The 10,758-nt window shown below is 35.6% G+C and overlaps 1 protein-coding gene across 2 annotated transcripts in view; it reads left to right on the top strand.

Moving 5' to 3' along the window:
- Positions 1–2,512: 2,512 nt before the first annotated feature.
- The window catches only part of LYN (LYN proto-oncogene, Src family tyrosine kinase), a 57,106-nt gene continuing 48,860 nt past the window's right edge, over positions 2,513–10,758 (top strand). The window contains exon 1 of one of the 2 annotated variants that reach the window (XM_087707045.1): positions 2,513–2,900. The gene's annotated coding sequence lies outside the window, so the exon portion shown is untranslated. The remainder of the gene's footprint in view (positions 2,901–10,758) is intronic. The other variant, XM_087707044.1, reaches the window with a different exon arrangement.

Genomic DNA, 10,758 nt, shown 5'->3' with positions numbered 1-10,758 from the left:
CTGTAAATGTGATAATTGCCCAAATGTGATAATAGGACTGCATGAGGAGGCGGATCAGATATTCTAATCCAGGTCATAAATAACCCTTGGAGGTTTGTCATAACCTTGGTCACTCAGTGCCGAGATATAAATCAAGGACTACCTGTAGGTACTTAAAGAAGATGGAAAATTACAGTTTACATCTATATGACACATTTTAATTGGAATGGCTTATCTCATTGGCAACACCAAAAATTGAGCAAATATGTTCAAAAGTTTTTATTGCTTCATTTTTTAAAAATAGTTTATGCCAAGATTAAGTAAATTTCTACCTTCTGTACTGTGAAACAGTGCAACAAATGTTGGTATAACCTAGTACATATAAAAACCACTATGCCAAGATTTAGCTTCATATATTCCAAAGTTAGACAAGATAGCAGTTTATTAGTTTGTTTAAGATCAAAATCCACCTGGAAATTCTGAGTGCTACAATGCAAAAACTGGGTGGAGTTTAAGAAAGCCAATTCAGCATTATTCAATAAGCAATCTGAAGAAAGCAAGATAAATTGTCAAGATGGCTGAGATAAAAATTACAATTCACAAACTGATTGCATTCAGAGTTTGCTAAACTGTAGTTGGCTCAATAATACACAATTGTTAGCAGTCAAACATTGTATTAACTATTTAAAAAAACACAATGGTTAGATTCACACAACATGTACTGATGAAAACTAACCAAGTTAAGTCTTTGAAAACAGAATTCCTGATACACTTCCAAGGCACATATAACTGAGAGCCATTCTCCGATTGTCTTTTCTATGAATACACCTTTGGAAATATACACAAATTATCCTAGCCCCAAATACTACAAAGCTCTCTTAATACATTTTAACTAACACCAGGTTAGGCCATTATGGCCTTTCATAGTAAAATGCTGCTTTTTTATGTTTGCCCTGAAATGATGACCATCAATAGCCCATTTACTCTACACCAGGCTAAAAACCAGCAGACCATGAATTCTAATCCCACATTAGGTATGAAAGCTAACTGGGTGACTCCGAGCTAGTCACATTCAGTCCAACTCACCCCAGATATTTTTTGTTGTGGGGAATTTAGAAAGAGTAAGGAGTAAAGTTTGTTTGCTGCATGAATCATTTATGAAAAATAAAGGTGAGATTAAGTGATTGCAAAATGTATTACTATCAAATAAAACCCCTTAAACAAGGGGTCTTTCTCAGATTAAATACTATACTGTGCTTTTCGTCTTTATTTCAGAATCTAATGGCATTTATCTTCTTGTAAGATTAATTTTACATTTCCCCCCTTAAAAGGTAATTGGTGAGAAGACACAGGAGTACATGAAGAAGAGAAAAACTTTAGATCCACCTGTTTGGGATGTAATCCTAGTCTTGGGTTGGCTATATATATAAGCCATGATTGAAATAATGTATCTGTCACTTTAAATGCTCAAGTGAGATACGATTGGATGCTGTTGCTTTAATCAGCCATAAGAGGGAGTAGGAACGACTACTGTTTGTTCCTGTATGTTCTCTGCGCTTGTTATTGGAGTTGAATACTGTATATTGGATAGTGGCTACTCTGTATGTTAGTTACCTGTCTACATGGTGAATCGTGAATTGAGCATCTGTAAACCAACGTGTCGTATCATAGACTGCGTATATAATTCAAGACTACTTTATTGCTTGTTTTGGAGAATGTTTATCCTACATTATTTTTGTTAAAGCAAGTAAAATTATCCTTGTTTTAACTTCGGTGGCTGTGATTGATAGTGTGACTATTCAGCGGCACATTCCTTGCTACCTTCTGCTACTCAACTCTAGTCTCCAAAAGGAGACATACTTAACATCACCTGCAGATCTGGTTTACCAACTCCCACGTTCCTCTTCTGTTGTACACGCAAGCATGTGGATAGGTACATATAAATTAAACAGATGCGGTTTAACCAAAGTTAAAGACTGAATTACAAACGTGCTTCATAGTTACCTTCACAAAAGCAACAAGAAAGGTTAACCCTACTGACTGGCCAATATATAGTTTAGCGTTCATACAGTTGAACCGAAATGAATGTTTAGCCCACTAAAATACCTGAGGCTGTGATTTTTTTTTTTTTTTGTACTTTTTATCTCCCCTGAGAATAACCTCACTGACCTCAATAGAACTTTCCCCGGCAGGTATATACTCGGATTCTTCAAATTCCTGTATTATAGTTCACATTGCATGGAAATTCTAGGAACTGTAATCCGGAGGCTTCGAGACCAAATCGGAATAAAAGGGGCGAGGAAAACTGAAGGGACAATCCATTCGGGTTTAACTCGCCGTTTCACTGCAGTTTCAGCCCAATCCGTTCCCTCTTTTACGAAGCCAGGAAGCGCCTTCTACCCATCGGCGTTACTTGACTTGAGCCCAAAAGCCAAACCTCTGCCCCGCACGCACCCCACCCCCGCAGCCGGTGGCTTGCGTCCATTTGCGAGGACCCTAAAGCACAACTTTTTTTTTTTGCAAGTTCGGTTCCGCCCGCCCCTTTTTTTGGAAAATGCCCACATTTTCTTTACTTCTCTTTTTACCCAGAGCAGCCCCCACCCCTCCCGCGCGCCCTTTCCAGAAAAACTATGCAAATTGCCCACGACCAGGAAGTAAAGCCGGAACGCACAGTAGCCTCTGCAAGACGCCCGAGGTTCCTCTCTGAAGCGCAGCGACACTGGCTGAGGCGAGAATGAGCCTCGCCGGTTCTTCTTGGCTAGGTTTTCACTTCCCCTGTTTTTAAGTTCCGAAAACTGGGCGACTGCGTTCTCAGAGAGGCTCCTTCTGGGCTGCGGGCTCGCTCTCCTTTTCCCCAGCCTCGGGGCTGAAGAAACGGTGGACTTAATTGGTGTGGAGTTCAACTCTCCAAGCTCAGGAAAGTAAGTCCCTCTTCTTTTCCGACAACTTTAAGGGGCTTTTGGCGGCCGCTTTCTCCCTTCCTGTCGTGGGAGATGGCTTGCTTTTATTGGAGTCTGTGGAACTTCCTCTGATCAGACCAGGATCTTTCTACCCGTCCGGTTCGACTTGAAGTGGCTGTTGGGCTGTTGCTTTGTTCAGTGATAAATTGCCTTATCTATGGAGAGTGGCTCGTAGCTTCTGACTTATTTCTTTCTGACTGATGTGGGGCCCTGGGGGATAAGTAAATGGGGTTTTTGCTCTCCGATGAAGTTGACAGTTGAAAGGGTGACCGGCCCCATTGCCTCTCAAGAAACTAACTAACTATTGTAAATTCACCCAACGCTTGATTTTGGTACTGTATTACTTATGCATGCATTATCTCTCCATCTTTTTTATTTTATTTAAGAATAAATAAAATAAAATATTTTATCTTGCCGTACAAGATATTGAAGATCTCTTGAAATTATCCCATTAGACAGATCTAGCCTACAGTAATTTAATTAACCTATGATATTAGTATTTATATATTGTGAAATTAGAGGCAATGGAAAGATCCCCAACCACATTTGCTCCAGACTGTTAGATGTTAGTTGGGTTAGACATTGTATGACTTTGCCTCAAACCAGTAATGGATGATGCGACGAAGTCTGCAAACCTAAAAGAAATGGGTTAGTTCAGAAAACCATTGACGAACATATCATGATAGCACTGGTTTAATTTGTAAGTATTTGTTAGATAAGGTTATGTTTCACCTTTATTTCAGAAGGACAATGCAAGATGCCTACTTTTCTGTCTTCTCATTTGATCATTGCAAAAATGCCACAAGGCTGGGAGAAGGTGACTTGAGTCTCTGAATGTTTGAGTTTGCTTCAGGGAAAATTTAGGATTTGAATCTGGGATCCAGTAGACATTATTTTGTACAATATTATTCTTTAGGAATGCTTCGGATGCACTTTCATATAGAGTTTGGTCTGGCATGGATAAGATAAAATTGTCACAGTAGTTTGTAGAATTGAATAATAATAACATTAGCAAAGGGGTACAAATACATATTTAAAGCTCTCAAACCATTTACAACATAGTGCCATTTCCTGCTTTGTTAATTAAATTCTCAATGCTATGTAGTTTGAACTGTATGCTGAACAGTTCTTTAAAAAAAGAGGAAGTGCAATACTAAATGGGCAGTTTATACAGCTGATCCTGAGAGGAAGTTTTATCTGTATACCAGCTATGTTACAGTTGCATTAGTTGAAAGGAAGTCAGTGCTATTATTACAATAGCTCCACTATCCATCAATTTATAGGGAAGTAAATTTATGCAATTCAGTTGTTTAATTTTGATAGACATTTTCCCTCTTTTTCAGAATGTTTTTCAAGTGTCACTACACTTTTAGTCTTATTAAAAGTTGGTATGACACAATTGATTCATTATTTTAAGAAATATAAACCACACCAGATATTATCTATTTCCGCCACTTATAGATACTGTTAGCTGTTTTCCTCAACCGGATAATACTTGTGAGCATAATATGTTACTGTCTTGTGCAATTTAATAATAATGGAGCTGCTCTTCGATATTAGTAATATTTTAACTAAATCATTGCTACAAGATGATGATACAATGTTCTTTTTTCTTATTAATATTCATTATAGCAAGTTTTAAAAAATATATATAGAAGAGCAGTTGAAGTTAACTGTTTTCAATTTCTCAATCGTATCCTTATTTACCTGTTAGGATGTTCTAGAATCTATATACTTAAAGAATTTCAAAAACTATAGCCTTAATATAGGGTATTCATCTTAACAATATACTTCTGTTTCGTTGGTCATTGATTTTCTCCTATTTCACAATCTTGATATGGCTATCTGAATAGTTGTTTACTAGTTAGCATTTTAATCCTTTGTTTTTATAGCTTTCTGATACAAGCAAAAGTTAATGATTACTCAAAATGGAATGTTGAACAATTACTTATAATTCTGGACAAATAAACTTTTAATTGATTTCATTCTTAAAAGGGTTTTCTTTGTAACTTGAATCAGGGGGAAATTGTTTCCTGGTTTTTAAGTCATTAAATTAAAAAAAACAACAATCAAATTTGGAGTAGGGTTGATATGCTTGTGTTCAATGTTTGAAACATTTGATGCTTCAATGAACAAAGACAACATAGTATATATTTTGTGTAGTTACAATCCATTTGTGTTCACTAGAAAGGCTTATAAGTTGACAGTAGTAGCCTTTAGAATAAATAGTGTTGTCTCACAAATTGCTTAGTCAGTCATGATTCCAAATCACACTCTGCCTATTCTTAGTTTACTCCTTAGATAAGTGAATTACTATTTTCAAATTCAGAAGTCATATTAATAAGAATATGTTTATATAGAATGTACTGCATCAAGGTAACTTCCAGTTCTAAGAAGAAATTAGCTACAAAAGGTTAATGGTAAAAGGGCAATTTGGAGTGTCCTTGTATACATTGCATATAGAGAAGTCAGGATGGTAAAAAGAGGCAATTGCATCTTGGTGGCTAGAATGTTCCAGCCAAACCATGACTTTATAGTTCCTCTCCCACCCCTCCTCCTCCACATCTGATGCATGCAAATTTAGGCTTAAAGGGATGTACATAATTGTGGCTATGTTGATTATTCCATATGTATGTTGGAATATAATGTTTTGTTCATTTGTTTTACTGATGACCATTATATTTATTTATTAAATGTAGATGCCACCGGTCTCATGCCAGAGTGACTCTATGTCCCTATCCAACTTTTTATATAGTGTGACAAATTTTCAATATGAAGAAAAGGGGAAAAAAATCCACATGATTAATATTTGTTTTGTTTACTCAGCGCAATGAAATCATTGTAAGATATGAATGTAAGTATTAATTATTATATAATTAAGGATAGGATAGGCACAGATCGTATGAAAGAGTTGAGAATGTCTTAATTTCAGCAAGATATATTCTGTTAAAGAGAAACCCAAGCAATATATGAAGACATGGAGTCACACTAGTAGTGAGAATGATGGCATGTGCATTTAATAAATGTAATTTCTGTCAGTAAAAATGTTCAGACATCTGTCACTATTCAGGTCTCTGTCACTTGCCAGACCACCAAATATTCAGAGACTGCTTTGAAGAATAAAGTTAAATGGTTAATTAATAAAACTATTTTCTAGGTTTCTATTTCTTTCATGAAATCCTAGAATTCTCTGGAATCCTAGCTAAAAACCTTTAACCTTTTTCAAGACATTTTGTGAAAATGCCTATACTGGTCTCTCAAAATTTCAGATGTGCCTAAACAACCAAAAACATTTACTGGCGGAGTTCATAGCAAGGTACTTTTTGCTATCTGTCACTTTTCATATACATAAGATTGTGCCATTTCTTGCTAAGAGTTTGAAAGTCATCTATAATCGTTACGTTAATGCTTTGAAATAAACATCATAAATAGTCTGTTACACACTATGCTGTTAACAACCATACCATAAGGTCTGAGAGGAGGGGCATATTACAAGTCACATCTGAACTTGTGACATCTGATGGAAATCAGGAGGCGGGCCTTTTCTGCAGTGGAATTTACTAAACATCATTTGCCCCAAAGTGACATTAGCTCCAGCCCTAGTCTAGAATTCTTTCAAAACCTGGTTTTTTCCCCCAGCAAGATTGGGAAGCCCACGAGGTGGTTGCATTGTGTGTAGTATGTTGCTCCATTCTCCCACTGTCTTATTTACTGTATATGTTGAATTGTTTTTAATGTTTATTTTTATTTGTTTATAGTGTTTTTTTATGACCCACTGCCCAGAATCATATTTATGAGATGGACTGCTATGTAAATGAAATACTTAAGATATTTGAGTTTCAATTAAAAATGAAGTTTTGCCTTAAAAAAAAGAAAAGTATCTGATTCAAAAAGCTGTACAGCTGCCATGTTATAGTCTGGATATTGTGACTGAAGAACTGTAAAGCTACCCGGTTACTAAAGAAAGAGTGTGTGAATAATATTTTTCATAGTTCCTTTTCTTGAAGTTTCATTATTGCATGTTAACACCAGCAGGAAATCCAGTGTTTCAGATAAATTTATTTTAAGTACTTTGTCACTAAAAACATGTAGGCTTGCTAAGTATAGATCATAAAAATAATACATTTTTCTAATTTTTCTTAAATACAGCCACACTTGTTTAGATTATTTTTTAATATTTTCTTTTTTGTTCTTTGGACATGTTGCAACATAGTGCTGAAAGCCCAAATATAGCCCTGATCACAAATATTGTGAATGTACATCTTTTTCCTATTGATTGCTAATATACCTCAATACGGTAAAATGATGAAGAAGGTATACTATACATTCCAGTCACAAAGAATATTAGATTGTCCCATTAAGAATTCCATTTTTTCAATTGTGGGTGTGGGAAATATATTTTAGAAAAACTTTCCAGATCTAACCCTTGGCCCTTTGAAAAGCACAAGTCTTTATAGGTAGTCCTTGTTTAGCAAAAACCTTGTTTAGCAACCATTCGTACTTAGGATGGAAAAAGTAAATTTGTGATGAATTTTTGCATTTACAACTTTTGCGGGTCTGCAACGCAAAGGAAAACTGGAGTAAAGTTATAAGACAAATACATTTTCACTTCATCAGCATTTTGTTTAATTACAAAGTTGCCAGTCACAATTGAGGTCACCAAATGAGGATGACCTTTATAGTTTGCTGGTGTAACTTTTACAACCTCTTCTTTATGTCTGTTTTTTTCTTTCCTCCAAATGAACCAGTAGTCATTGCAATTGCTTTGGGAAATGTAAACTTTGAAAAAAACTAATAGACATTTACAAATTCAATATCTGTATAAGTCATTTTATCTTTCAGTCTTGCCTTCCTGGATTCCAACACATTACATCAATAATGTATATTTGTTTTTTTATATGAAAGTTATTTTGCAGTGGGAAGCGTCCTTTTATTTTGTGGTGTGTTTACCACAAACTTTAAATTCCAAATTAAGGCATGTATGAGTTAAAATGAAAATACCAAACATATGGTCCTTGCCATATAGCTCAGAGGTACCCACCCTTTTCTGCCATTCTACCAAATGTAAGAGGATGAACATGCTTCAGGTCCTTTTACTAACTTTGTCTTCTGGGGGAAATCCAGGAAATATGCCTGGAGCATCTGCCCTTTGGAACATCATACCCCTAGAGCAGAGTTTCCCAAACAAGGGTATATCCCTTGGGAGTCCAGGGGAGATATTTATGTTTTTTTATGTCTTTGTTAAAAGTAAATTTGCATTATATCATTTTCATTGTTTATTTGTATTCATTTTGCTATTTGGATTATTAGGGAAGGTGTGTACATTAAGGAGATCTGATGGCACAAGGTTTAAGAATCCCTGCCCTAGAGAATAATATGGTCCTGAGTCTGGTAGCATTTCATAAATCCTTAAAGACTTCAGCATGAGATCTGGAGATTAGGTGAACTGTCGGTGTGATTCTGTGTTTGCTTAAGGTTTGAATTGAGTTTGTCATTAAGCACCATTATTATTAATTGTTGGTTTTTCACTTTTAACCACATGTATGCAACTATAGTCAGAGGTGGTCAGCAGATTCTGACCAGTTCTGGAGAATCAATCGTGGAAATTTTGAATAGTTCGGAGAACCGGTAAATACCAACTCTTACTGGCCCCACCCCCATCTATTCTCTGCCTCCTCAGTCCCGGCTGATTGGGAGGAAATGGGGATTTCGCAGTAATCTTCTCCTGAAGTGAGGTGGGAATGGAGATTTTACAGTATCCTTCCACTGCCATGCCCACTAAGCCACTCCCACCAAGCCATGCCCACAGAACCGGTAGTAAAAAAAATTGAATCCCACCACTGCCTATAGTCACAACTGCAGGTCAATTGCTATGTAAAATACCCAAAGGTTATAATAAATGTGCTGAAGTATCTTTTTTATTGGTTACTTTTAGTTTCTAGATTTATCTTATCGATAGCATTCCTCACAAACAAACCAAATGAAGCAACTAGCAAATGCAGCTGGGTAATTATCAAGTTTAGAAGACAGAGTGTCTTTAAAAATGTATGTGAATGTCCATGTAGCACATGTTAGGAGTACTTTAAATAAAATTCACCTTCTCCCAAGATTATGCAAAAGGTACCCAAATAAAGATAGGAAAAGGCCTTAATTGATTTAAGGTGCTTCCAGTTGCTATGTGCGTGGACATTTGTGTTCAGAATCCCATTTTGCTTTTTCAATCTGAATCTATACATAGCCTTACCATCCAATTTTCAAATAATGTTGAACATTATATTCAAACATAATGGTTACATTATGGCTAGACATTATATGTAAACTAGATATACAATATATGTGTGTCTTCCTTCAGGCATGAAAAAAATGTAGTCCAGAGATCTTATGCTAAAGTAAAAAATAAAAAACAGATTAATTAGACCCTATACTTGTTGGGGAAAAGGAAAATTATTGGTTGGAAGCTTATATATATCAGGATTCTTTCAACCATATACTTCTAATTTATTAAACCATCTTCAGAATTGTGATTCACATAAAAAGTGTATAGGCATCCCTTAAGTAATTTATATGTATGAATAGTTGCATTGGGAAGAGTTATATCACAAAGCACATTTTGTTATATTGTTATAATTGTAGTTAGATATGACATTGTAGATTCAGATGTTATAAGGCAAGAAAAAATTACTATATTATGGCTTAGAATATTTCCAGGTGTCCCATGTGTCTTTTGCTATTCTGATATAAAACTAGTCAAATTTGCATTACAAGTCTATAACTTTGTTGTATTTCTTAAAATTGCAACCACTTTGTTAGTCAGGGGATGTTGAAATGTTTGCTATCCAAACCAATCAATCAATCAATCAATCAATCAATCAATCAATCAATCAACCAACCAACAGTTTTTGAAGCCCATGTGCAGAATTTCCATTGTATTTAAGAAACAATGCTTACTAGAATTTGCAGAACCCTTTTTATAGAAAGCAGAAAAAAGCACTTGTTGGCAGTTTGTTTCTCCTCCCCATTTATTTATATGTGGTCCCAAAACATAAAATAAAACATTTTGAAAGCTAGTCAAGTGATCAGATGAATTTTGAAAACTGAGGCCAAATATGACTGGATAAGCAAGTTAAAGCAACTGATTGAATGAACTTCTCAGACACAAATCTTATATAGAGAGAAGGAAGATGAAATCTCAATATCACACTCTCCCAGCCCTAAGAAGTAGGTAATATGCATCTTTAATACATAGCAATCAATCCAGAGTCCATTAGTAATCCTAAATGTGACAATAGCAGACATTTGAGTTGTGTATTCAACAGCAAGGTGGTTTTAAGCAATTTTTATTCAACCTTCACTAAAGAATCCAATACACTGTACATGCAGATATATTTTTTCTAATATGATCCTATAGGAGGTCCTCACTTAATGACGACTTTGATTAGCAACTGTTTGAAGTTATGGTGACACTAAAAAGTAGCTTTATACAGTGACACATCCCTGTAGTCACAGGTTCATAAGTTGGACACTTTGCAATTGGTGAGTTTTTACAACTGTCACAACATTCCATGATCACATGCACACCATTTACATGTTTCACAGTTGAGTTCAAATAGTCAGTGGAGAAGCTGGCAGTAAAATTTATTTATTTATTTATTTATGCCATTTGTATGCCGCCCACTCCCTAGGGACTCCCTAGTGATTGCAAGTTGCAATCACATCTCTTGCTTAATTACTGTGGGTAATTTGCTTAATGCCCATGGCAAACATTTAAATACAACTTAACAGCATTGTTCAGTGATGCAGTTGCCAATCCCAATTGTGG

Source organism: Thamnophis sirtalis, unplaced genomic scaffold (genome assembly GCF_051295495.1).
Source record: "Thamnophis sirtalis isolate CommonGarterSnake01/CBP01778 unplaced genomic scaffold, rThaSir2_p1.2 scaffold_2, whole genome shotgun sequence".
Taxonomy (NCBI): Eukaryota; Metazoa; Chordata; class Lepidosauria; order Squamata; family Natricidae; genus Thamnophis; species Thamnophis sirtalis.
This window is presented reverse-complemented; position numbering and strand designations above follow the sequence as displayed.